Source organism: Pipra filicauda, unplaced genomic scaffold, assembly GCF_003945595.2.
Source record: "Pipra filicauda isolate LSUMZ 115617 unplaced genomic scaffold, ASM394559v2 scaffold96_size2947999_pilon, whole genome shotgun sequence".
In the NCBI taxonomy this organism is placed as follows: domain Eukaryota; kingdom Metazoa; phylum Chordata; class Aves; order Passeriformes; family Pipridae; genus Pipra; species Pipra filicauda.
The window spans coordinates 758,904-783,900 of NW_024105164.1; the positions used below are offsets into that span (position 1 = coordinate 758,904).

At 42.9% G+C, this 24,997-nt stretch overlaps 1 protein-coding gene across 4 annotated transcripts in view; it reads left to right on the plus strand.

The window, feature by feature from the left end:
• The first annotated feature begins 4,017 nt into the window (after nt 1-4,017).
• MARCHF8 (membrane associated ring-CH-type finger 8) overlaps nt 4,018-24,997 on the plus strand; it is a 95,503-nt gene continuing 74,523 nt past the window's right edge. Inside the window, exon 1 of one of the 4 annotated variants that reach the window (XM_027718648.2) lies at nt 4,018-4,164. The gene's annotated coding sequence lies outside the window, so the exon portion shown is untranslated. Of the gene's footprint in view, nt 4,165-4,491; nt 4,602-23,765; nt 23,785-24,997 lie in introns of those variants that run through there. The other 3 variants (XM_027718610.2, XM_027718619.2, XM_039377898.1) reach the window with 3 other exon arrangements.

The window sequence follows — 24,997 nt, forward strand, 5'->3', positions numbered from 1 at the left end:
TTCTTGGAGCTCTGGTGATGTTTTTATTAAAGCTTTGAAATCTGGTACTTTTCTGATAAAAGCTGATTCTTTCATCAGACTTTGAACAGTGCGTTCTGCTAGGTCAGTGCTTGCAAGTCACCAAAAATTGGATTCACAAAGATAAATTATCTGAGAAAGAAAAATTGTTTATTTTGCAGTGACTGCAGCTCTTTAGATATGTTGCATGTACATATTTGATGAGTAGCCTCACTTCTAGAAATACTTCCTTCTCAACTCAGAAAGTGTCAGTGCTTCAACACTGTTTGGTGCTTGTTCAGTGTTATAACATTTTTTGGGTGCTTGCTGTGCAATTCTCATGTATCATCTGATTTCTTCTGAGTTCTAAGCTGTTGCCATTTACTCCAGCAGAGTACAGTTTTCAGACAGTGAGCATCTTTGTCATCGTGTGTCTGAACATTGCCGGTAGTAACACGGATGATCTGGGCTGGCAAAGAAAGGGAATGGTAGTTGCTTCTTCTTATTCTCAAGAGAATCAGGAAGACCACTTAACTTTCTGTACTAATAATACAAACTTAGCAAATAATTTTTTCTCCTAAAATCGGCAAGACAGATGCAGCTAGTTTTCTTGATGTTCCAAGGGAGAGAATGGCAAAAAGTGCTCCCATCTGTAGAGCACCTGTCCTGTACAGCAGACTTTGAAACAATGCCATGTGAAGCACATTGATAACAGGTTATAAGGAATTCCAGATATTAGAGGTAAGCTGTTTTCTTTCCTTTTCCTTTCAGAACTTGAAATTGTCTTTGTATGAATGAAAAGCAGTCAAGAAGGACGTAAACTTTATTTGTATTTCCTTTCATTTTTCTACTTGAATGTACATCAGTTCCTTTCACCTTCCCTAATACTCCTCTTTTTTTCTTCTCCTACCAGAATCTATTTTATTCACAAGCAGAAAACAGCAGAGCAACAGTGCAGGAAGGAATGAACCCTGGGCTCACCTTCAGTAAAACACAGTGTCATCAGAGAACTTTTGGAGGAATTTCCCTTTATTTTGGCCAGTAGTGTGCATACAAGAGAGTGAAAAGATGGGGAACCACACAGCTCAGGATATGCAGGTTGAAGGAAGTAAAGGAACTGAGCTGACTTGGAGAAAAACTAGCAAAGAAAAAGCCTTAGGAGCACATCCTGGCCGGTCTGCATGCATGTCATGTAGACTAAAAAGATAATTTATAATTATCTGGAAAAAAAATGAATTATGCTTTTCCACATGACTACTGTATGTATTGTCACAACTAGAGATGAAAAAAGGGCACAGTTATACAACAGTTGTTATTCTTTGGGGTTTCTGCCACACACCACTTTCCAGGTCCTTGTGCTAAAAGGAGTAAAAATATTTTTAAAAAGCATAGGCTTAATAACCATATGCTAGATTTGTGCTACTTCTAGGGAGGATTCTACTTCTAGGAGACTAGAGTCTCCTGGGCACAGAGGTACTTTTATTGTTTCTTTTGAAATAAATTCAATCAAATTGAATTTATTGTTGATGGCAAGTATTTAGAAAGGCCATATGTGTGCAGTCACAGTCCAGATCTTGTGTGCAGGGCATTGGGGCAGCTCTTTCTGCAGACCCATCAGTATCTTAGCTAAGTGTGATATGCATTTCTAGGCACATATTCCCAAACTATGGTTTTTCCCTAAGTCTGAGCCAGAGGTATCCAATTAGCAAAGTGGAGATGTTCTGTTCCATTCCCCTAATTTTTTAAAACCTTTTGTCTCCTACTCAGGTTTTGAACAGCAACACTAGCTGGAAGAATTTAAGATTTCCATTTGACTAATGGCTTTTAGCTTAAATTTATTCTTTCTTCCCCATTTTTTAAATTAGCTGCAAATTTGAGGGGGGAACATTTGCAAAAGCTTGATTTTACATTTTTTACTGAGGGCTGTGAGGCATGCAGAGAGGATATTCCACAGTAAAGTTTGCTCTTCAGCGTTGAGGCTTTAGTCCTAGCTCTGCAGTCCTGTGTCCAGGAGGTTATTGCTGAGATTTTAAGTGAAGAACAGCAATGTGTTAAAATACTACACAAGCTTTCAGGGGAAACAGAGACCATGGAATAATAATTGCAAGACACAGGGAAGGCTTAGATCTGCAAAGTGGTTTATTGTGCCTTCATTCATTTCAAGCCTAATCCTTAGTTATTCTAGTTTGCCTGGAAAATCTTCCCTCTGTGTGACTGTTGTTCTGTATAATTTCTACTTCTATTCCAGTTGTGTCTACAGGCCCTTTTCCTAGTCTGGCACACAGCACTGAGTGGTGAGCTGTGCTGTTCCCAAAGTGGGATACAATCATAGCCTGAAAAATAATTAAAAAAAAAACAAAAATCCAAACCAAACACAACAAAATGGATTGAGAGGAAGAAGAGAAAAATGAGCCTCCCTTGAGAAATCCCTGTGGCCCCAAGGTAAGCCAGCAGTACAGCTCATGATGGAAACTGATTCTCTTTACAAACTTATACTGCCTATTAAGAGGACAATGCATATATTAAGAGGACATATGCATGTTTCCATACTTTATCTTATATGGAGATACAATCTAAGTTTGTTAACTTCAGTCTAGATAGGACTAAATTTGAGTTGTAAATACACTCTCCTCTTCCCAGGAAGACACAGTGGTTCACTGCATGAGTGTGTTGAGTCCTACCTCTGCGATGTAATGACAGTATTTCAGCCCAGCTTCTCTGTGCTCTGAAAACCTGTTGTAACATGTAATTTTTCTGTAGGAGGTGGTTGTGCTCTCCATGAAAAGGGGTTACCTTACTCATTTTATGCCTTTAGCACTGTTCTCTATTGGTAAATATAATCTCCCTGGAGTCCTGTAAATTATTGAAGTGAAAAAGTGCAGACTCAGAAGATGAAAATTTCAGCTAGGTTTAGTGAATAAATTTGCATGTTAAGTCAGAAGCTTTCCTTGTTTTCTGTTTTTTCTCTTAACAGTGTCTTCTTTCTTGTCTATGCTGCAGTGACAGAAACTGTTTAGTGAGGCTGCTTGTTTTCCTGTCCTTTTTTGCTTATTTCCAAGTGGGATAAACACCCACCCAAAGGTGGGTCTTCACCTTTGCAATTCTCTATTTAAGGGGAAAACTCCTTTTACAGTGTAATATAAGAAAACTATATGAGAACTTTTCCATAACAAAAATGAAATTAGGAAAAATCAACCAATTACAATTCTGTTGTTCTGATGTAACTACTAAAGATATCTGTACATCGTCTCTAAACACAGGAAAATTCTCCCATTGCTTTTTCCCCCCAGTAAAATTCACCTTGATGGTATAGTTTGCCTGTTCCAGCATATCTCAGGAGATGCCCCTTTGAGAAGAAAGGACTAAAGTATCCTACTTGCATAACTAAAGTGTAAAATAGCAACAGAGAGCATGGCACCCCGATATAGGGGCGGGGCAAACTTTTAGTACTCGAACCTTTCTCGTTACATAATTTTTTCTTGATAAATCGATAGATGAGGGTGCACAACTAATACAAAACACCTTATGAAGGTGTCTATAAGCCATCTTCAGGCTTACAGCGAACATAAATTAAAAAAAAAAAGTTAAATGGCACTGTGTGAGGTTTAGATGTTTTCTTCTAACCTACTAAAGCGCGAGGCGTTTTACCCCGGGAGGTGACAATGGCATCGCTGCCCGTGACGGGGGGAGGCGAGGGCCACAGCACAGCCCAGGACAGCCGGACACCGCTCGCTTGGCTGCTGGTTGTCGCCTCCCGCTCCCCGGTCAGTCACCGCCCCCGCCCGGCGCCCCCGCTCCCGCAGGATCCAGGAGCGTGTTCCCGGCGGGAGGTGCCGGAGCACGGGCGGGGGATGCAGCCCCGCTGTCCGATCCCGCCCGAGGGGAAGGTTCCAGCGGGAGGCGATCCGGTGCTCGGCAGCCGCCTCGCCTGCCCGTGCTGCTCCGGGCCATGGCGGCGGGGGCGGGCCGGGGCGGGGCGGAGCTCTGACGGGCAGCCCGGCCCGGGGAGCCGCGGTAAACAGGAGCCGGGTGAGAGCCGGGAGTGACCGGCCTCGCAGGAGCCTCCCAGCGCCGCGGCCAGCCGCCTCCCGGCCCCGGGCATGGGCAGCAGCAGCCGCCGCAGCCGGAGGAGGAGCCGCCGGCCCGGGCCCTGTGCGGGGCACCAAGGTAGGCTCGGCCGCCGCCCTGGCCGTGGGCAGCCGCCGCTTCCTCCGCGGCGGCCGAGCCGGGTCCGCCGCCCCTCCGGCGCGGGGAGGCCGGGCCCGGCGGGGCGCAGGGCAGGCGGGTGCGGGGCCGCTTGCCCCGGGGCCGCCGCTCGCCCCGGCCCCGCCGAGCCCGGCAGGTGAGGCGGCTCCTGGAGGCGGTGGGTGCCGGCGGCGAGCAACAGGCGGCGCGGCCCGGCCCGGCCCGGCCCGGCTGCCCCCGGGACCCGCCGCCGTGTCGCGGGGTGTCGGCCGGGGCAGCGGGACCCACGCGGGGTCACCGCCAGCCCGAGGGGCGGGGGTGCGGCGGAGCCTCCCGGCATTGACCGGGGCGGAGGCTCCGCTCGGAGAGTTCAGGGCTGTTCCCCTGTCGGAGCCGAGGAAGCGGCACCTAATTCCCTGGTAAGAGGCTTTCCCACCTCCGCCGTCTTTGTCTGCTCAGGCTCAGCGCGTCTGCTGCTGCTGGCACTGGGAGCATTAGCGTCGCTGGGGGGAAAGGGGGAGCGGATCAGCTGTGGGAAAGGGACTGTGCTTGCACCAGGTGTCAGGTTTGGAGGAGGACGTGGGTTCGCGTTCGGTTTGCGACGTGTAACAGAGATACGCCAGTGAGAAAACAGTACACAAGATGTGCTCGTCACAACGTGTTCTTAAGGAATCGTGAAGTTTCACGGCAGACCGAAAAATAGAATTCCTGGAACTAGTTGGCAAGCAGAGTAATGCTCGAGTTATTCCAAACTGTAACACTTTAACTTTTCCTTATTTTAGTATGCTAAAAGTGCAAGCAAGGCGAGAATTACAGTGTGCCAATGTGAGATCAGTCTCAAACCGCAGTGCAAGAGGGCACGCAGCTCGGGCTCTGCTGTTGGAAAACGATTGGTATACTTCTGAACGTAGCAAATTTGTGAAGTAACCCAGCACCATAGGTAGAGCTTGAGTGGAGATGGCAAGAGATCTTGGAAGGAAGATAGGAGTGGAAGAGGAGAGAGCTGTCTGACAGTAACTCTTCAGCTGGAGCAGCAGCAATCTATGAATTTGTGCTTCTGAAATTAGTTTGGAGTAGTATCAGCTGAGGCTGAGATTAATGCAGATTGATCCCTAGTCAAAATTTTTCAGAGAAAAGTTTTCTTTGAAAAGCATTTATTAGAACTAAGGTGTTTTATGTGAAACCTGTGAACACTGGTGAATTTCCACTGATGCAGAGTCTCTGGACCAGGGTTGCTGGACACATCAATGTTTCTGTCTCAAGGGTGTGCCCCAGCACCCAGAATAATACCTGCTAAGGTATTATTGCTTAGCTGTAGCCCAAACCATTTGGTGCCAGACCTCTCTGAGCAACCCTGTAGCTGCTCAGAGAAAGTGAGACATTCCCCAGGATTTGATTCTGCTGTGGTTGCTGAAAATGGTAGGACAGCTGAAATCTAAACAACTGCCCTTTTGCTAGGAACTTTGTGTGACTTAGGTTACAGTCTAATGTGAACTTAAAAAATTACCGATTCACTGAAGATTTGTTGCTATGGTGTTGGGTTGGTTTTGTTTTTGTGGTTTTTTTTAACTTGGCTTTTAGCTAGCCCTAGCCAGCAGTTTTGCTTATAGAGGTAAACTAGTTGAAAAGAAGCTGTTTTCTGTTTTGGGGTGTCACATTGGATGGAAGGCTGGAGCCCTTTTTATGCCTCAGTGTGTGGATGTGTGGGCAGAATTGTGGAGGTGTCCAGATAAGGCAGTTATGATTCCAGTGCCAGAAAATACACCTGTTCCCTGGCTGCTTTTGCGCAGTCTGAAGTGTTGTAAGGCTAGATTAATCCAGCATGCTGGATGAACTTTCTATATTTTCAAGATTAGAGGGTTTTTTTAAACTTTTGTTATTTTAGGTTTAACACTTTGGATGAGCAACTCTCCTGTGTTAAAGGGTGGAAGGACTCAATCTTCCCAGCTGCAGAGGCTGTCACAGGTACTTTGGGCAACATAGCAAAGTGTCTTCTCTGCCAGTCTGATTTCCTTACTGCTCTTCCAAACACTGACATTAGTGGGGAAGGCAGGCCACTGCAGGAGTGTGACAGCTTCCAGTAGCAAGGCTCCTCAAGGAAGGAGTTGTAGATGGTTCTTACAAGCCCTGAATTGATCCTACTGCCTAAGAAAAAAGCAGTCTGCTGCTGTGGGTCTTTTCTGCCTTATACTTCTGTTAGTCCTGGTGTGACTGACTGGTACCTAGCTTCAGAAGTAGTGAATAACAAAATAATAGTGTGCATGGCTATCTGCTAGGAAAAAGGAAAACAGGCATGAAGTGTCTTCTTTTTTTTTTCTAATTTTTTTTTTATTCTGCCCTTCCTCCAAAAATATAAGGAACTCTTGATCCTGTAAAAGTGGCTAGCATTCTGTAAGAGCCTGTAGCAGGACTACAAAAAATGAACAGGCTTTGAAGGAAGGAGCTTGCAGGAACCCTGAGCAACCTTGTGCTTGGATTGTCTGCATGTGGCAGACAAATAGTGAATAGCAAAGCAGTAGAAGGCCATAAGGAATAGAAAACTTCAAGTCTGGGGAAAAACTTCACTTCTAGGCCATAGGTATTAGAGGAGAAATCTTCTTGGGGAACAAGTTATCCAGTTACTGACTGTTCCAGTTCTTTCTTTGGACCATCTAGTGTTAGCTGCTGCAGGAACAGAGTGAACCGTGTAAACCACACATCTAATTTCCACAGTGAGACAGAACTCGTGCAGGGTTTACTGGAACTTCTGTTTTGCTGACTTGTGGATTGACTGCAAAGATCTGGTGGCAGCTTGCTTTAGCATAGCAGAGCTGGCATTAAACTTGCTGGATGGGCTTTGTTCACTGTGGATTTTCACAGCTCCAGGTTGTTGAAATACTCATCACTGAGTTAGGGTCAGTTTTACTAATTCCGTTGTCTGGCTTTTACTGAAAACACCACTTGACAAAAGAAATCCTAATTTCTAAAATTATCTTTCACTGCTTCCCACAATATTTTTGTGGGTCTTTTATGGAGGTATCCACAGTCACGTGAAGCATTGGAAAACCAAATAACTGATTACGTTGTGTTTACTGATTCTGGGGTAGGTAAATGGACAAGAGCCCTTGGAAGCCTGGTCTTTTTGCAATTAAAGGTGTAGCTGTGTTATTCTTAAATTTAACTCCTCACTGGACAGACAGATAGTTCACAAACAGCAAGAGATATCTCAACCATCGGCAGTTTCTAGTGCTTGCAATTTCTTTTCCCCAGGGACCCTGGAAGAAGGCTGGCCTTTATTATGTGCCCAGCTGGTTATCATGTTTGGGCTGGTCTAGATCAAAGGTATATGTAAATGACTGTTAAATTTCTCTGTCTTTACAGTGAGTGCCTCTCTGGAGCTCAGATTGGGTACCTGCAGGCAAGTAGGGGAGCTTGGTAGCAAATCTTGACTTTAATCAGAGACCTGGCAGAATGTCACGGTGGATTGAAGTCGATTGAAAACAGTGTTGGAAATTTTTGAGGAAATACACATATATTACCTGTATGTGTAATAGGTGAAAAATACTAAAAGATCCTAGAAACTGAGGCTGAGATTTTTCCAAAGTTAGATGAAATAAAGACAACTAGTAGATGAGTACTTTATCCCTGGAGACTCATTTAAAGATCCCAGTTGTAAACCTTGCAAAATATATAGCCAAAATTTCCATAGAATATAAATATTGTATATTTTGGGGGTAGGTAAATCCTGTATATTGGTTGGGTATGCTTTGATATCTACCCCTTGAAGTTTTTGTGTGTCTTTCAGAAGATATCAGGACAGAATACATGTCACCAGTCCAATCTGCAGGTGAGGCTGGTTATTAACAACTGCACCAGAGTTTCTCCTTGGGAAAACAGGCTTTGGATTTAAGAATGTCATTCAACAGGTCTCTGAAAACATTGAGGCTGAGTTTGTCTGCCAGTTTGGTCATGGCTTCAGTAAGATCACGTGTTTACACACCATCCAGGATAAGAGGTTCATTACAAGGAGTAAAAATGTTCTCAGCTGTTCTTCCCTGAGCAGGTACCTTGACTTCTGTCATGTCCTGGACACAGAATGAGAAACATTCTCTTTGAATCAAAGGGTCAGTTGGATGATGCAGAGGGGAAGGAAAGAAAGATAGAAGGATCTAGGGTGACAAACCAAAAAAGAAGAAAAAAAGAATAGAGATCAAGGTTACACACAAAGTTGCTAATTTTTAAAAAAGTATACAATTTCTTTGTGCCTCCCTTCCTCTCAAATGTACTTTATTTTTAAAAAGCCTCTTGGTTCCTCTTTAGTGTGTGTACTGAGCCTGCAAGGAAGAGTATCTGTAGGAAAAAAAACCTCAGTGTTTCTTAATAAACAGCTAGGCTTCCCCTGGGTCTGATCTGCTGATTCTAATGACCAGAATAATTTGTCACTCAGACTTACTTGCTGCTAATAACGCTGTGCCATTGTGCAGCTTGAGGAGGGATGTGCCTCCAGTCTTTTTGCCAGAGTTGGGGTTTGAGTTCTGCTTTATTGTTACACAAGACTTTGCATGGGGACAGCAGTGAGGGTCCACACATTGCCATGACTCCTAGCACCAAAGGTTACTGCCTTCTAGACATGGTATTTGGGTGATTTTGCCTGTAGAGGATCATTTGAGTAGCTTTAACTGAAAAGAAAGCAACAGACTGGCTGTGTACAACCTGCCCTAGAGCACCGGTTAAATACTGAGGAAGTATTCCGTCAAACCTTGCTACCATAAGCGCTGCTCTTGGCAGCGAGGCTGAACCTGGCCTTTCCTGGGAGAGGGAAGGTGGTGTCTTGGGGGTTATTAGTGGAAGCCCCTCCCCTCCCAATTACTGCAGGATTTACAAAAAGGGTGCCTTTGTTTAATGGCATTCGTAATGGTCTCTGAAAGCATTTCTTTGTGGAAGAGCCTCCTTCAAAACCATCGGGAACTGTAGCAAGAAAAAGTCTTCTCTGCCTATTTATATTTGCTTTCACTGTCACTGGCTCCTCGTGTCATCCAGGACAGGGGATTAATCTCTCTGATCCCTCTATTTCTAGTTGTAAAAGCACAGTGTGCTATTGAGGGTGATTCACTACTGGGCCAATCCTTGTTATAATCTCTTGTAACTACGAAGGCATCAGTCAGAAGAGGAAGGCTCATGGAAAGATGTGGCATGCATCTGTGTATGTTTGGGGTTTTTTCTGTTTATGGGAAGATGGGATTGGAGTACAAGAAGTGATGCAATACAGGGCTCTGCCGTTGTTTCATAACACGGACCATATTACAGCAAGAAATTCTTGCAAATGCCTCTGCTTGCCTTATCTGAGTGTAGTTTTGTCTCCTTCTTGCATGTTTCCCATGGCCTCCTTCAGCAAACCACTCTTAAGGGACTTGCACTTATTAGTATGATGAATTCTGCTACAATAGAAAGTGAAAGCTGGCAGTGACTTTTCAGTTCATCATAAGCCTGGTGAAGTCTGACATACCAGAGGAATGTGAAGGGCATTAGGTAATAGTTTACCATAGGTAATGACAGAGAGGAAAACACACATAGGAGCAGTCTGGCTCTTTCTAAAGTTAACGGTAGGCTTTGGTTTTTCCTTCCTTTCTCGTAAATGAAATGAGTTCTCCTTGTAGTTCTGCATCCAAAATCTTGTCCTTTTCAATGTGATTATCGTTATGACTTTTAGAGTATTTTTCATCTTGAGCTTGCCTGCCAAATCTGAGCTGGAAGTGCCAGGACTAGGAAGGACAGTTGTTGTCAGTGTTTTTTCTCTAGCACAATCTGTGACCATTCATTTGCATTGAAGCTGCTTCTGTAAATTGTGTGTATATGTGCATGAATATAATACGTAAAAAGCAGGTAGACTGAAGATTTGCAGAGGAGCTGCTACTCTTTGACATTGCAAGTGATTTCTAGATGAAAGGGGTTTTTTATACCAAACAGTATAAATGCATACTTAACTAAATGCTGTGTTGTGTCAAAGAGAAGAAAAAAAAATCTGCCTAGCTTCAAAAAGAAGAGGAAGTTCACTCGCAGCTAAAGGCTTTTTTGAGAGAGACAGGAAATCTGAGTCTTTTTCCTGCTTCTGGCCTCAATTTTCTGGCTTAAACTACTTCACCTATGCATACCTTAGTTTCCTGCGACTCAGTTGTCACCTGTATCAAGATTCCTGTAAGGTTCTTGGATTTTTTTAAAAAAATTTTAGCCTTCTCTCTAAGGGGAAGTGGACTTATGCAATCACACTGCCAGTAACTTCTGAATCTGTTGGCTAAATGTCACGTATTTGCCGGAACTTTTAATGTTGCAGGAAAAAGGGAATATAAATTGCAATGTCACAACTGAGAGCTGCAGCCTTACCCTGTGCCAAAGCCCGTGGAGATAGCACTTTTTTAGACACAAGATAGGTCACGTGGGTGAAACCTGCAACCACAGGATACCAAACTGTAAAATATCAGACTGTGCTAATCCTTCTGCTATGGAATGGCCTTCTTCCACTGCAAGGCCTTCTGAAAGCCTAGGAGAAAAGTTTAAGTACTGCTACTAAATTAGACCTGGCATGATGCAGCAGACTCTTCACAAAATTAATGTTTGATAACTTAAGGGGGTGGAGGGAGGAGAGATATCATTGTAAAATTACAGGATTCTTGTCAGGCTAGCTTGATCTTGGGAATTAGTCAAAAACAGCAGCAGGTTTGATTAAAATATTGAAAGGGAGTTTTAACTTTGCTCTTGGCATAATAAAGCAGAAGCCAATAAAATGAGATCAGATTTTAGCCTTCTAAATGCATTAGTGTTCTTATGCAGTGTTTTGCTACTGTAGCCTTGAAATATGTTTGTTGCTTTTGGGCATGAAAACTGTATATTGCCTTTTAGCAGTTCCTTTGTGTGAGGCATATATGTTGTTTCTGTGATTCTCGTGACAGAGATGTTCTGCTATTTTGTACTCTTAATCTTAGGGTAAGACCTGACAGGGGAGGATAGATAACTTCTGGCTGAGACCGCTAGAGTTAAGTCTTTCTGATGTTGTAGAAATATTCACCAACTTCCTTTCATCACAAAATTCCGAGGCTTGAAAGGTCTCCATGTTGTTCTGTACGAGCTGCTACATGCTTTGGCAGGTGTGTGAAAAAGAGTCCTGCTGTAGCACACCTGTGGAACTCTGCAGCTCCCAAGGCCTTTTAGAGACGAGATTCTTTTTATGTGCCATCCTAGAAGTGTAAGAAAACTGCACTGTGGTGTTTTCCAGGCAAATCAGTGAGAACCCACAACTCTCTTGTGTTTTCCAAACCACACAAAGTTCAAAGTTATTCCTCTTTGACCCTACCTGATCCATCTGATCACTTAAATTATACGTGTGACTTTGTTTCTAGTGAGACAACGTGCAAGTGATATATTAAAACTGCAACTTCAAAGCAGCAGGAGGTGGCCCTGCCAGAGCTCTGTACCTCCTGCCAGGATTGCCTAAGTGCTTCTTGCATTTTATCCCTACTCCATAAGGCTTCATTTGAGATGCTTGTAGTGAAGTGTGGAAGAGTCTCCTCTATATATGTACATGCCAGTTACAGCAGGGTAGGTCTGACATATGCTTTACAGTCTTTTGGTAGTGTTTGTCTTTCCAGGATCTCCTGTGGTCGGTATTTGGTGTTTTGGGGACCCTGAGGCACTTGTATCTGCAGGAGGCCTACGCTTTTATTCGCTAGTGGTGTTGATATCAACTTCTGCAACCACAAGGCAAGGATCCCAGCTCAGTTGCTGTTGAACACATGTGATTCAAGATAAGACTTCTCACTCACTTTCCTTTGTTAGTGATACCCTGGCAAGCATAGCATTGCGTGGTCCAGCTGCCTGAGAGCAAAGAAGCTCTGACTCAGGATCAGTTCCTTATATAGAAAGGGAATTAGATACATCATGCATTTTATTCTTGGCCGTGATCTTCCATTGTGTCTGTTAGACATTTGTTACGGTTGTTTGCTTTCTCTGTTTACTTGAGCTCTACTTGTCATCTGGGACACGTGTTCAGTCTGTCTCATCCATCTTTGATCACCTCCTGGGAAGTTTTTTAGTTGGCATGTTCACACTGAGCAGTACTACAGGTGCTTTGCACAGACTTGGTAGGGCTGTGATGCCCTGCAGGCATCCTGCTGGTTGGCTGTTTGTCAGCTGCCTTTTCAAGTCCTCCTTAGCTGCCGTATTAAGACTCTCTGGTCTCTGGGTTTGGCTTAGCCTGTCTTTACTGTCCATGCCTTGTGCAGGGCTTGTGGGAGGAAGCCGCAGGGATGGTTCTGCTTCAGGGTGGATGCTCTGCTCAAGGAAGGTATGTTTACCAGTTGCATCTTGATGCTCTGGTATTCTCTCCCTTTCCACATGACACCACAAAACATGTATTTATCCCTTGTCACACAGTTTGCATTGCTTCTGAGAATAAGGGAGGAGAACTCGAGAGAGCTGATGATCTGACCTCTGACTGACCGCCTTTGAGCTGTATCCTATGCGGCTCATGGACAGGTCTCTGTAGTTGATGTAATCTAACTAATGCATGTGAGAGACATCTGAGCCAGGAATAGGGAATTTAATAAGATGATGAAACTGTTGGGTTTCAAGTCTGAAAGTAATTCATGTCAGCAGGAGATGGGAGTGGAAAGCAGCTTGATTGTACACAGTGTATCCTACCAAGGCCAGTGACATGGACATGCTACAGCACAGGCCTGGTTTTCTGAAATGCTGTTTATCCTGTCTCCAGCATCCTCTCTGAGTCAAGGAGACCTGGCCAGTTTCTGAGCCAAGCCTTTTTTCTGTGGGCCTGTTTTTCTTCCTTTATTGTAATGTGCCAAAAAACCCAAGAAAATCACTAGCAGGCTAAGTCATACTTTAACCCGGTGAGCAACAAAACAGCACGTTACGCTGTCTTTGGACCTTCTACAACGCCTTCTATAAAAGGTGCCACTCCAACATGACAGCTGTCAGAGGATGGGTTACTTGAGCTTGTAAATGCCTTCACCACTGGTGTCTGAAGGCACTGTGCCTTTCCATATGTCTTCATCTCCTATTTCTGTTCTTTCTAGGCTTTGAGCAGGAAACTTGAAAATGTTAAGTCCCTTCTTGGGTGTATGATAGCTGCTTCCTCTTTGCTCTTTTCTCTGCAAAGATGATTGATAGATGATGGCTTTTGAAGAGATACTAAATATTGGAAATTGGTGTCTAAAATGTAATCTTAGAAGAAGCAGCGACTAATTTAAAACTGGCTGTAGCTCTGGCTCAATCAGACAATTGCTAAAAATAATCTACTTTGTAATACCACTGGTGATCTCTAATCAGAGAAGTATTCTAATTAATAACCTGCAGTTAGGACTGAACTGATATCTCTGTTTTGCCAGTGAGGAAAGTCTGGACAGAATCAGTGTTTGGGTAGGGAATTTCAGGGGGAGACCAGGTGGTGGTACTGACTTTGCACTGGATTCATGCTGAGTCTTAACCCCAGCTAAATGCTGTAGGGTGCAGTTTTGCCAGCAATGTCTTCTTTTTCAGGCAGAGAAGATGCCCTCCTTGGTGGGTATCTGCTTCCTGGACATTTTTTTTTTCTTTAAAAAAACACCCCCACCCCCAAAGACTCAATCTAAGAGCACAGAAACGAACATTTATATGTCTGTTACATTGTTGTTTCCTGTTTGAAGCTATTAGGTGGCATTGGTTGAGCATTGCAGGACAGCTGCCTGGCTTTGCTGCAGAAGCAGCACAGCAAAGAAGAGGGAGCTTTTTCAGCTGAGGTATTTAATGTTTCTGAAGATAGGGATCTGAATACTTTTTAGCCTTTTGTTGGTTTTGTTTCTTAAGTTAGATGATTTCTGTCCTCTGTAATGAGGCAGAGAGAGATCAGGTGGCCTTGCTGAGATGGGAAACTTCTGTTAACTCTGTGAAAAATGTAGCTGATGTGAGATTGTACCAGATTATTTCTTTGAAAGATGATGGTAATGTTGCCAGCTAATACCACTCACTGAATATTATGTGTCCCTGTAAAACAAGAAGTGTAACTTGTCCAAGCCCAAGGCTTTATGCCCTATTCAGAAAGAGCACAGCTAACGGAGAAGGACCGTGTCAGGCACAAGGTCACTTGTGATGCAGAGGGGACCGTACCTGTTCCTAAGCACAGTGCTGCACACATTGGGAATGATTGGGTCCTACAAGATGAAACCAGCAGTGTTTTGGTTACTTTTGGATTCCTGTGACTTCAAAACCAGAAGTCGTCTTTAGTCTTTAGATACATTATGACCATCTTGATGCTGCTGTACAGTCCATGTGTGGGAGCCTGTGCCAAAGATGGGACTGTCTGGAATTGAACCAGCCAACTGTTTTAAGTGAGCAGAATACTGAGGAGATTTCTATCTTGACTTTCTAACATCTGTCGCATTTGGAATAGGGGGTAGTTTTCTTTTTTTCAATTAAGAAAAAACCTCTCGCATTTGCCATCTCTCCATTAGCCTAATTCAGTAGACGTTCAAATTATTTGTCTGTAGTAATTTTTCTTCTACTCTTTGGAAGAACAAATGTCCCTGAATATTATTGTAATTGTAACTACTTAGAGAAGGAGACTATGTAGTCAGTAGGTATGGGTCCTGGAAAATATGGAGGAGAGTAGGCTAAAGTTTTATAGGTTTCTTTCTCTGCAGCTCAGGATGCAATTGATGTAAAATTCTGATGGAGCCTCAACAGTTTTGGTGCTTGCCTCTTTCTACAACAGTACATTTTTCTCCAGGACTGATGAAATTTTAGTTTGATAAATAATCAAGTTTTTCTTCTGCTTTCAGTTTCAGCAGACACCTGATAAAAACTACTATTTCTTCCAGGTTTTTTCTTCGTGAATGTTTCAGGTTTTACAGTAGTGCTTGTGTGCACCGGAGTTGCATAGGCTTTGTTTAGCACACTTGGCTCATCTCACTGGCTTCTGTCTAAACTAATTTAAAGCAAAGAGCATCTGTTTGTGGAAAAGACAAAAAAGCCACTTCTAGATGTGATTGGGTTAAAAAATGTGACATGTCAATTGGTGTCAGTGATGTGACCATGATCCTGAATTCTATTTCCGTGTTTGGAGAACTTCATATAACAACTTCTTTTACTTGCCCTGTAGATAAGCAACAGCATCCCAGAATCCATTCCATTGTATTGCTCCAGCTATCACCAGCTTCCTTTGAAACCAGCTTTTGTGTCACAGCATGTTGCTGTCTAGTGTCCTGGGCCACCCCTCACCCTTACTAGACACTTGAAGATCGCTTTGAAGCATCTGCTGGAGGAAAAGCTGGTAGTCATTTAAGAGTAGGGCAACAGGGCACTGCAAGTCAGCCTCTTCTCCAGCAGCAAGAAACAGACCTGTGCAATTCTCAATATTTCTCATTAGTAAGTACATTTTTTCTGTATCTGGATACTTCTCTCTGTCTTAGTAGCCTTCTGTAGCTGGCTGTGTTTTACTGGCACTGAGCAGCTCATGGGTGACAGCTAGACTTCAGAAATACTGCTGTAGTTCTGGTGATAGAAAGCTGTCCTGGGTGTGATTAAATAGATTCTATATAGGTCTTGCAAGTGCATAGGAATCAATTGGTGGAGTTTTGTGCTGTTTCTCTAAATTTCTTATCAAATCTCTAAACTTCTAAATACTTTTAGAAATGAAGGGACTAATACTGGATGGACAGAAAGGCTCAACACTTGATTGCTGAATTGAGAACAAGGACAATGGGTGAGGATGCAACTGCTGGACACTGGTTTTTTGTCCATGTAAGAAGGCAGTGATTTGAAGGAATCCACAATCATGTATTCATCTCGTGATTGCATCCAGTGGCTATTTTAGGTACAGTGGGGATGACTGGCCCTTTATAGACTGTGGTAAGGAATGCCTTGTCTGTGGGTTTCAGTAATGCCAGTCTCTTCTTTTTGGGTGGCACAGAGCACTGTTGTGGGGGAAAGATGGGCAGAACCAACATACACGTGCCAGCACGCTTGTGTGAAATAACACCCTAATGAAGGGAAACTGTGCTGATGCTTTTCCACTGCCGGTGCATGTCAGTGTCAGCACTGGTGTGGGGAGTGGGGGTGAGGGAATCAGTGCTGTTGTTCAGCCTTCTGAAATCAGTTGCCTGGCCTTTAAACTACAGCAGGGACACTTACAGTAAGACAGGCACATGCAGCCTTTTTAACCACCCAGCATATGCCACGATAAGGTTGCAGCTGGAAGCAGCTCTCTTATTCTGGCACTGGAGCAGAATCAGTTCTGTTCACAGTCCTGGACTCTGTCTATAGGTTTTATACAGGTTTACTACTTAATGATAATACTGTGACACAGAGGTTCTTAAACTCTTCATAGCATAATTTTCATGTTGAAGTTGATGATAAATACCATGTTTGTCTGACTAGCAACTGTCTCAAATCAAGATCTGGCAATTTTTGGTGACGATGCAGGTGTGAATCTGAAGGAGTGACTCAGATGTGTACTGCTGTTATTGCTTATATTACTGTAGCACTTCAGTCTGTGCTCTTGGTTGTGCCAGGTACTGTGCTTTGCCATGGTAAGGAACAATACCACCCCCACAGAAACTGTCTGTCAAGCAACCCAGAGGTGGGAAGTGGAAGTACTGTTATCCTTCCATTGCACAGAAGTGACTAAACTGAAGAACTCAAATGATTTGCCTTCCTGAACCACAGCCAGTGAGCACAACTCTGTATTGGTGATACTTGAAATAAAGTTAAAGATGGGCAGTGATGTCAATGGGGCTGCGGACTCCCCCAGGATTTAATTCTGCCTGGAGAACAAGTACTCGTGCAGCTCACAGTACTGGTACTTCCCACATTGCCCTCTGGACAGGGGATTCTTGTTGGATGTTAGCAAATGTATAGAGAAGGTATCAACATGGAAAAAGATGGAAACATAAAGCAGACATACTATGCCTGAGTATACTTCCCAATAAAAAGTTCTCACCAAAGCCTGTTATACTTTAATGAGTCATAGTATTTCCCTGTATTTAAAATGTATTTCAAAGTTTTAAATTTGGGTGATAGCAAATGACTTCTGGTAGTGAGTTTTGCATCATAAATTCGGGTTGCCTTAAAATGTGGGAAATTATAGTTGAAAAGAAACTCACTGGTGCATTGCTCTTTTTACTCTACATTTGAACTTTTGAAGACACTGGTTTTAAGCTCTCCAGTTGCATCATGCAAGTCCTAAAGAATGTGGTTTGTAGCTATTTCCTCGGAGTTTAAAGGTTTTTCATAAAGATCCAGAAAAGAAACCTAGATTTTTACTAAGACTTCCACAGCTAAGACATGTTGTAACTTAAACCTGTAAATAAAGCTATCTCTGACATTTAACTTGTAAATCATGCAAAAGAAATACATTCTTATGTGCTCTGCTTTGGAAATTTCTTATTCACCCAAAGACAGAGGAGGAATGATTTCATATTTCTTCAAAACACAGAACCATTTAGTCAATAGTATATTCTTTTTACTCTGCCTTAAGAGGAATGTTTTGCCTGGTAGCAGTTCAACAATAGAGAAGAATGTTGCTTAGGCACCTGTTGTTCGTAAATGGCTTTTAAAACTGTTAGCCTCTAATGTAATGGAAAATAAGTGATAAAGCACAGAATTTTCCTAAAAATGCATGATTGTTATCTCTGTACAATACAGAATGTGAGCAATGTCCTCACTGAACAATGGTGAGATTGTTCTGTTTCATCACTATCTTGCATTGTAAATATTTACAGTGTTTGAGAAACCCAGGCTTTCATTGTCTTCAATGTAAATTTATGCATTTTTAATAGCCCTTATTAATTTTGAAGATAAAAATACAGAGCCATTTTTCATTGGATTTCAGAACTGATTTAGAGTTTTGTGAGCCCTGAAAGGATTATAACGGAGAATGGGAAGTGATCATAAATTATCCATAGGTGTTACATTATATCATGTGGACTTGTATACTAGACTAGAAATTTGCCTGCAAATATATGTTGGTGAAATTTCTCTTCCTGGTCTATACATGTATTAATATGTCTCTCTTTCCATTTGATTATAATCTTCACTTAACATTTTCTTCTAAAAAACATCAATTGTCATATGGAGCACTTTGCCAAATTGTGATGATCATGTGCGCATTTTTCCAGTAGATTTGCTGTTATTCTGGAGGTCTGGGGTTTTACCTTTTCCTTGACGTCACTTGCTGTCTTTCCCTGGCATGTCATAGTTTTGTGGGGTTTGACTTTTGCCCATGACTAGGGGTGAGGGGAGTGTTTTTTGTATCCAGTAGTGTACTATGGACCCTTTTTTGTTGATTGTACAGTGATCTGCAATTGCAGTCGACCAGCTGCAACAATCTTAGCGGGCCGTTCCCAAACCTGTGTTCACAATAATATGACCTTGTTTCTTTTCCGTTAGTTTAAGAGTTTGGGGTTGTATGAAACTTCACCACTACTCTCTCAAACTGTTTCTCTGGGTTAGTAAGGAAAAGATGTGCTCACCATTGCATCACTGGTGATGGAATCCATGTAGGTTACTGCTGTGCATTGCTTTTGGACAGCCAATGAAGGAGGAAAGACATCTCTTCTCAGAAACTGTAGCAATAGGCATGATACTGTGGTCTGTTCTCTGACACTGAGTATTATGAAGAAGCAAGTCATCATCCATGTCTTTAAGAAAAGTTTGGAATTGTGTGATTAAGACAACCTAATTTTTGCTTTGCGGGATGGCTTTGGTGTCAAATTGGAGGGAAGAATGCCTCTTCTGGAGAGGGGCATTAATTTCTCGGGAAGCCAGTCTCTACTCATTGTGGGAGCTGATAGGATCATGACTAAGAGTGATAAGGCAAGTCCCAAACATGCTGTGATAGTACATCCTGCTTGCAGCAAAGCTGTAAAGACTCGCAGCTTGCACTGTGATTCACACACCTGCTCAGTTTGGAAGCACGTTGGGACAGGAAGATGTGTTTAATGTGAAGGGGTGAGGTGAAATGGTGTTTATCAACTCAAAAGAACAAATGGCACCCCCTTATGCAAATGGGTTTGGGAATTCAGTGGAGCAGGAAGAGCAACTTGCTGGCTGAGAAAACACCAACCCTGGCTGTTGACTTCTCCCAGGCCTCCACCATTAGGGCTTCCCAATGCAGAGGATGAAACTCCTGCTTTATCTCTCTTTCTTTTTGCTTATTATAGAGACTGTTCCAGGGATTAATGCTAATGTTATTGTGAACTGTTCATCAACAAATATACAAGGGGAGTTACTTAAAAATGTGTTTTACCCAGCAGACCACTGATATAGTTAAAGAATTTTTGCCTCTGTAGCAGGAGCTTACTGCCCAGGTGTGTGTGAAACATCTGGTGCTTTGTTCTTTCCACAGGACATTAGAAATGATCATTGATGCTTTTGATGCAGGTAAGTTGCTATTAATAGCAGAAGCAGACAGAAGTAATTTCTTTGTTTCTCAGGGGACTGTAAATACTGTATTATTGTGTTGTTGAAACAGAGAGAAGTGACATTTATTTTCCTGAATGCTAAGCTAGTTCATAATTGCATTTATCAGCTCATTTGATTTGAAGGGGTCAGTTTTTAAGGAACCTGTTTTTTAGAGATGCAGATCCTCCTTAGCTTCCATTGAAATCAAGGAAAAGGGATGCTAAGAGCTCTAGGACCATTATTTATTGATAATGTAGTTTAACAGCTTGCTTGTCTAGTTGTATTATATTTGTAGAAGTAATCATATTCTCATTTTGAGAGGAGTCAGCTAGAGCTGGCAGATACTTCTGTTTTTCTATGTGTTGTGCATAGTCTACACCTGTATATTCCTGTATATTGAGAAGCTTTCAAATGGAACACAGGTAATTTGCAGAAGAATCTCTTGTCCGCTTTCTTAGCCTTTCTTTTGATTTCAGCTACTCAATAACATGATTTAAAAAAAAAATTAGAAGAAAAATGTTTTTAAGGCTTGAAGCTGATTATTTTTAGGACACTAGCAGGTGGAGGAAAGGAGGAACTGAGATAATAAAGGGAGAAGTTACAGCTGAGCTAGTAAACAGTGCAAGATATATGGGCAGATGCATAGCTGTAAATAGCAATAATCCAGAATTATATCTGCCTGGTCTGAATAAAAGGTTTCTTTTCAGGGTTAGTACAACATTAGAAGTGAAATGTGAAAGGTACTGCAGAGAAGGAAGTGTTAGTTCCTCTCCCTTAGGCTTTCTTAATTACATTTGTTTGTCAAGTTAACAAATGCATGTGAAGTGCATGAGGCTTGATAACATCTCTTAAATAATGCTGTTAACAAAGTACTGATTAAGCCACAGTAAACCAAAATGAAACGCAGATGCAGGATCCTCTTTTTGAAAATGCACATCTGTCATCTCTAGAAGAGGATTATGTAAGCTACATTAGTAGGGGAAGAGTCCGAACAAGCTCAAAATGAAGTAATAAAAGCTTCAAACTGGAGCCAACACAAGCTAATAGGATTGGAAATATTTGCAAATATGGAAAATGTAGTGTACAGAAAGTAGACATAAGCTATATCCATCTGAAATGTCAGAGTAGCTAGGGAAAGTTAAGATGCACATAGGAATTTTCCAAAGTCAGTGAACTGTTACCTTCAGAACAACAGCAATAAAAACCCAAAACCAAAGGATTTTCTTTTTAATGAGGCTTTGAGATTTCACATCAAGACCTCCAACAGAAAAACAGATTCCAAATCTGCATTAATAATTATTTCAAGTCTTACTAGGAAAAAGTAAGCCATCTGATGAAGATGTTACACCATCTAGCAGCAGTCAGAGGTTTCTTCAGAGGGTTTCCATTCTTGTTTGGATCTGTTTTTGTGCTGTACAGAGGGGAAGTTTCAGAAGGCTGGATTGCACGGCAGTGATCCACAAAGACTCGGAACAGCACTTTTCATCCTGCATCTGGAAGGTCCCCTGAAGTCTTCAGGCTGATCTAGTCCATTGCAGGATTGTCACAGCCATGAATGGTACTTCAGTGTCTGGATTATCTGGACATCAGCGATCTGTTGTTTTATTTTTGATCTGCCCACCCTGCAACAGATTATCAGACCAATGACCTACGTGATGCAGCTCACTGTCGTTACCGGGGACTAGGGTAGTTGAAGAAAAATGGAAGAAACTTTGGGGCAGACCAGAACAACTGATAGGTGGAACTCCTTCCAATTCCCTTCTGTTAGCGACTACCATCTTCCTTCTGCCACAGTTTCCAGGGCACATCTTTCATGTGCATTAAGACAGATTCTTTTATAATCCAGAATATCTGTTGTACTTTAAATAGGAAAACAACTGACCTATTTGACTGCTATATTTTTTACCCTTCTGTGAGTAATACAAAGCATATGTACACACCTTCATGCATCCTTAGTATGCATTTCTTTTGGTAAGGCCTGTGTACGTCAGCAGCCAAGCTCCAGAGCTTCTGCTGAAGTTCTCCAGCATATGCCATGTAGCAAGGGAGTATGGTGGACTTTCTAAAGTGTAAATGACCTAATCTGCTGTTCATCCTGTATGCTTTTAGATTCTGGTAGATATGAAGCCGTAGACAGAAGATCATGATTTGTGCTTATTTGCGTCAGTCTAGCTGGGAATCTTTGGCAAAGAGCAGTTTAGCCTTCATTTTTGAATGTGTAATGGGCAGAGAAACTGCAGTAGGTGGCAGATGAGGGAGGACCTCCACCTGGGTTCTCCCAGGGACACTTCTCAGTGTAACAATCCAACAATTTACGGACCGTTCAGTTCACCTGATGTCTGATTTGTGTTCTTCTTGTCACTTAGGAAACAGATCCTGATGGGGTGGATGATGGAAATGGGATTTCAAGTGGTTTCCCACCTACTTCTCTTACAGTGAGGTTACCTTTTGTTGTTAGTTGTCCCTTCTCATGGTTGAGGAATACATCTGGTACAGGTAGCTCCCTTTACAAGCTGCAGATTGAGCTCTGGGTGGGATCTTGACAAGAGGCCACAAACTGCCAACCTTTTGGATAACAAAGGCTACAAAGATGGGTGGCACCAACCAGGTGAATGGACACTTGGAGAGCGTCCCCTCCACAGCAGGGGTGGAGGACTCAGGAGGAAGAGTGACACTTGCATGTGGGTAGACTGTGAGGGTGTAAAAGCCCAGGGGGTCCTTTATTAAGGGTCCTCCTTGGAAGCATCGTGGGCTGTTTCTGTGTTACTGCACTATGAATAAATTACTTTGTGGAACAAGACATCTGAAATTCTGCCATGGGAAACCTAAGGTCGAGCCAGTAAGGAAACCTGGTCTGACTGTGTGAGTGGGGAGTCAAGTGCAGCTCCTGTCAGGTCATTGGAGCTGCTAGCTATGAAGGGGCTTCAGTCCCAGCAGTCCCAGAAAGTCTCTGGCATTGGGAGTGTGACTGCCAGAGAGTCTAGTGAATGGTCAGATTGGGAAGTTTCCTTAACATCATGTACTTAATGCTGATAACCCAGAAGAATCTAATTTTCTGCTTATGTTGCTGTCAGATATACTGCTCAGGGGAAGGCCACAGCCACCAGGCCCCAGTCATGTGCATGCTTTTCCTTCCTTTTGTGCTGCTCAACTGCCTTCAGAGACTGTCTCATTTCCTCTGAATCCGACTGTTCTTGCTGCAGCTTCGTGGTTCTGGCAATGTAATGACGACCCAGCTGATGTGGTTCCAGGTGGCATTTTTAGTTACTGTTTGTCTGCCCTGCAGAAAGCAAAACTGGACTACCTGGGTGGGTGAAATCTTAGCTTCACTAGGCTAAGATCTCCTCTGGGCTCTGTGGCCAGGATTTTGACCTTTTTTGTCTTTCGGAGTCGTATTCGTTTGCGAAGGCTCTCTGCAATGGCACTATGGCTGGAATCCATTCTTGGCTGGAACCAGTGTGGCTATAGATAGGGGGAACAGTTGAGCTTCAAGCTGTCCTCTCTCTTGGCATTCCTGTGTGCCGCAGCCAGTTTTGCGGGAAGTCTCTCTGGACAAGAGCAGTCGTTTAAATTGTGGCTTATTGGCTGTTGGCAGCATGAGTAAAGAAATCTCTACAGAGTCCAGCTATGAAAAAAGGCTTAACCTTTATTATAATTTGCTGAATTCCCAAATTCCTAAGAGAGGTTTTCTTTAAGTATTTTACCCCACTGAATGATATGTTAACAACCATGGGGACAGGAGGAGAATAAGATCCCTTTGCAGGCAGATGACTGCCCTGCCTATGGGACCTAGTAGGTGTATGTACCCTCTTTATCCCTTCCCTGGCACCCTATGATTGCTTCAGCTTTCCAGGCAAAAAGAATCCGAAAAGTCTTTCCTTTGTGAATAGAACATCATCTACAGCAGTGGTCATGGGACTTGCCTTACATATGTAGTTTATGAACCAAATAAAACACAATGAAGGAGAAAGCTGAGCCCTTTGCCACCTCCTGGGGGCAAGTGTACTCTGCTGTTGGATGCAGGTGCTGTAGTAATGAGAAAGTCTCGTTACTACAGTAGGAGTAGGAGCAGTCCCCTTGCCTTAGCATTTCTTCATTTTTGGCAGGCTCCCAGTTTGATGTGATTGAAATTTGGATCCCAATTGGCAGCTGCCCACCTCCTCACCTCTGAATCAGGTAGCATGTGGAATTAATTTAGCTGTGGAATATGTCCTGTGGAGCTTGTCGCAACTTGCTTTGTATTGAGTGGCATTGCTTTCCTGGCATCCTTGTCTGTTCGTACTCGGTGCTGCAGATGGTCTGTTCATTCACGTAACTTTATCCTTTAATTAGTGCTGTGGAGTTAACGTGCTTTAGGTTGATACAGTGCGTGCATTATTAGGGACCTTGCAGATTGGGGATGCTACAGTGGGGCATCTGGGTTTACTTTACAGCTTTCTCTAAGCCACCTTTGAACAAAGGCAGGCTTTATTAGAACATCTACCGGGCTTCTTTACCGGAGGAGAACTGTTTCACATCATCTTTGAATATCCAGTTGGATTATATCTGCTGCTTGAGCTCTTTCAAAGAATTCTAACACATGCTGTCCTCGAAGTACCTGCAGAAAAACTGGTTTTACTTGTTTGCCATCATCAGAGGGGGTAAACTGTGTTTTCTAATAATTTTCCTTGTTCTCTTTACAGTCATGGCAACATGTCCTTGCCTGCAAGGCCAGAACCCTTTTTGAGGGGGGACACAGAGCTCAGTTATTACTGGCAGTAGCACAGAACATATTAGCTGGCATATTTTCATTGAAGCTTAACATTCTCTGGATTTCATTTCCCTATGTTTTCTTGGGAAAATACCTTCCCTTCCTGCCTTGTTTATTGTGGTTTGATATTCCCATCTCAGCCCACGTTTATATCCTCTCTGGTTTGGCTGCTTTAGAGGATGTAACTAAGCAGGTGTGTGGAGGACCTGAGGAGGTTCTGTGTTTTCTTTTTATGCTGAGATTCAATAATGCTGGTAACTCCCATGTTTCCCTTTGTCCTCCAGTAAGGAAGTGTCCTTGTTGTTGCTTGCTTATGCATACTGATGTATTTTATTTTTAAAATAAGTGATGCCTGAAAGTTATGGAGGCATTACCTTCAGAGCTTTCACGCATGCTTTATGAGGTACTGTCTTGGCCTCTATAGAAGTAATATAAATCCTGACCACGAGTCAGTAAAGTGTTTGAATTTGGCTGAGCATCATCCAGCAAATGCAGTGTGTGATTGGGATGCAGCAGGCATTGCACGCATTGCTGGTTTTGCTCATGACTTGCTCTGTGACCTGTGATAACTCATTCCCCCATAGTGCAAAGAGGATAGTGAACTATCATTCTCTGTATAAAATGCTTGGAATATGTAAT